This window comes from Rhinolophus hipposideros (genome assembly GCF_964194185.1).
Source record: "Rhinolophus hipposideros genome assembly, chromosome: 20".
In the NCBI taxonomy this organism is placed as follows: domain Eukaryota; kingdom Metazoa; phylum Chordata; class Mammalia; order Chiroptera; family Rhinolophidae; genus Rhinolophus; species Rhinolophus hipposideros.
In genome coordinates this window covers 13,253,492-13,256,885 of record NC_138066.1, presented here as the reverse complement: position 1 = coordinate 13,256,885, position 3,394 = coordinate 13,253,492, and positions in this window count along the sequence as shown.

Here is a 3,394-nt window from a genome sequence, read left to right as displayed (position 1 = left end):
TCTGGCTACCCCGCCCGCCGCCGCGCCCGGGCCGCGCTCATTGGTCAGACCGCGCGGCGCCCCCGGCACTGCCCAATCAGAGTCCGGGACTCCCGCCCTGTTCCTGGAGGGGAGGGGCCCCTCCCCCTGCGGCGGGGCTGGACCTTGTCAAACCCCAGACGCCCGGACGCCGCGATCCCTGGGGCACCCCAAATCCTTCCAGGCCGCGGCCTGGGCCTCTTAGCGGGGCCTGGGGCGTACGGGTGCTTCCCCCAGAAAACCCTTTGTCCTACCCCCCCCCCCATTTCGGCGTGCTAGGGGAGGGGCAAGGTGAGATTGGCGACAAGGGATGGAGTCGCGACCGAGGGCAAGGGAGACAGGCCTTGAATGACAGTCAGGTGTTCAGCCATCTATTGGGTGGGGGGATAAGGAAGTCGGGAAGCGGCTTCATGTTTGGGGAAGAGCTCTGTGAGCAGGCGGCAGGATTGGCCTAGCTGGGCCACAGGGAATGGAGGGGACTCTGCAGGACGGCCTGACCCTCACCGGAGTTGTTCCTAGGGACTCTGCCCCTCACCTCTCCACTAGCAAACTCATCAACTCTTGGTTCACTTATGCCAAGTTCTCCACTTGTGATTCCCCTGGCACCTCACCACCCCCACTTGCCCAAGACAGCCTTATATCCCTCCCCCAAACCTGGCCTCTTGTGTTCCTGTCTCAATCAACAAACAGAAACCTGTGGTCTCCCCCTTGTCTTGCCCCAGCCGGTTGATGACCAAACCCTGCCCATGCTGCCTCTTAACTAGCCCTGGAATCCAGCCACTTCTCTCCACCTCTCTGCCCCTCCCTGAACTCAGGCCACCACCATCTTGCATCTGGATTGCGGCAGCAGCCTCCTTACTGGCCTCCCGTCCCTATCCAGTTTCACCGCCCTGCCCCAATTGCTTTTCTCCACCTGGCAGCCAGAGCAATCTTTCAGAAACTTAAGTCCAACTAGTCAGCTCCTGCTTAGGAATCTTCCATGGCTCACCAGTACCCTGAGAATAGGTCCAATCAAGCCCTCCATGACCTCAGTCCTAACCATCTGCCTGTCTAACTCCTTTCAGGACTTGGTTCAATGCCCCTCTGCCAGGATCCTTTCCTTCCCTGTGACCTCCTCATTGCCCAGTGTGGGTTAGTAATCTCTCCTAGAGACTTCCTCATAAGGAGCACCTGTTTCCTTGCCTGTTCCGCCTCTGGACTGGAAGCTTCTTGAGGGCAGAGACTGTGCCTGATTCATCCAACACATAGCCTGACATATCATGTAGGTGCTCAAAAGGTGTTTGTCGAATGAATAACTAATTGGATATGGTAATTAGGGAGTTGGATATGTGGGGTTGGAGTTCAGGAAAGAGAGCTGGGCCAGCGAGACAGTTTTCTAAGTTGTCAGAAAGAACCCATCGTTGTAAGGAGAGCCATGGGGAAAGGGTGAGATAATGCAGAGCAGATGAAAGAGGGGCCAAGAACAGAACACTCACTTTTAAGAGGGAAAGATTTCTATACCAGGTAGGATCAATTTTGACTTAGGTAACAGAAATCCCACATAAGAGCCTCAGGGAAGACAGTCCTGGGCCGGAATGTCAGCTGTGCTCCACAAAGACCTCCCAGATGTGACTCTTTGCACTCACCACTCCAGCAACCTTTGGGTATGACACTCGCCTTCATGGTTCAGGGTGGTGGCTAGAGCTCCAGCCATCACATATGCGTTCTAGGCAGTGGGATGAAGAAGAGGACAAAGGATCTGCACCAGCTCTCTTTTAAGGAAAGTTCCCAGAACTGACACTTCCACATACATCCTATTGGCTAAAACTTAGTCACATGACTAGGCCCAGCAGCAAGAGGAGGCTAGAAAGTGCATCTTTTATTCTAGGCAGCCACATACCCAGCCAAGAATCAAGGGTTGTATCACTGTAGAGAGAATAGATATCTGGGGACAATAAGCTGCCTCCACCAGTGAAAGAGAGGATAGAGCACCACTGTGTGCCAGGCTCTGTGTTAGGCCCTTTTATATCTTATCTTACCCCAACCTGAGTAGAGGCTATTGTTATCTCTAACTCACAGAGGAGGCTTGGAGAGTTAAACAACTTTCCCAAGGACACATACTGACCTGGTAGAACTGTAATTGATGCCTGTCTTTTCCCTGCATACCAGGATAGCTGGAAAATCAGGAGAGGGTGGGTCCTAGAAGCTGCTGGAAGGAAATCTTTCAACAAAGGAGGGCTTAGTCAACAGTGTCAGAGATTGATAGGCCAAGCAAGATACAACTGAAGTGTCTGCTTGAATTTGGCCACAAAGATGCCGCTGGTAACTTGGCAAGGGCATCTAGGAGAAGTGGGGGCGGGGGCTGGAGGCCAACTGCAGAGGGTAGGACACAGAGGGAACTGTAAACTGGTCTTTCTGGAATGGTAACAGTGAAGGGAGAGCAGGCAGAGCCGCCGGTATCATGGGCCAGGAGGAGGCAGAACAGGGGAGCCACTAGGGGAGTGGGAGAGAGGAGAGGTAGCCTCTTCTGGAAGGCCCCTGGGTTGGGTAGAATGGTTGGATACAAAGAAACAATCCTTTACTCATTCAGGAGGGAAGGAGCAGGAGGCACAAAAGCAGGTAGCTCTGAAGAAGGAAGGCAGGAAAGAAGAGGGAGTTTCTCTCTCCTAAAATCTGAAGGATTGTTCTTGGCTGGGAAAGAGAGCAGAAGGCCAAGGGCCTGTGGGAGAAGGGAAGGGCTAGCCTACGCTGTCCAACATGGTAGCCATTCACCATGGTCGGTGATTTAAATTAATTAAAAGTGAATAAAATAAAACATTCCAAATAAAATAAAAGATGCCATTCCTCGAGTGCATTTGCCACATTTTAAGTCCTCAGTGGCCACAGTTGGTTAGTGACTACTCTCTGGGGCAGCACAGATAGAGAACATTTCGTTGTTGTTGTTGGACAGCACTGGTCCAGACAGAGCATGGTGGTGGGGGTGCCCAGAGACCCTACCTGACTGTAAGTTCAGACTGGAGGTCATGCCCACAGCAGGGCCACTGGAGAATCCTTTCACACTATCTTCATTCAAGACCTTCCTTCCCTCCTTGGGATCCCCTCAGATCTCCCTCCTGGGACGGCCAACTCCTTCCTCACCTCTACTTTCATGAGTCCACTCCTGAGGTTCTCTGCTTCTCCGAGTGCCAGGCGTCCTACAGCACGAGAGGGGCTCATGGAGGGTTGGGAAGAGCTCTAGTGATCAGGGCTGTGCCAGGACACTGGCCTATGGGTAGAGGTGAGCTGACCCCCAGCACTGACCATGCTGGGTTCAGGGCAAAGTATCGGTTTACCACCACCCACCAACAGATCCAGAAGGACCTCAAAGATCACTCAGTTCACTCCCACATTTCACAGA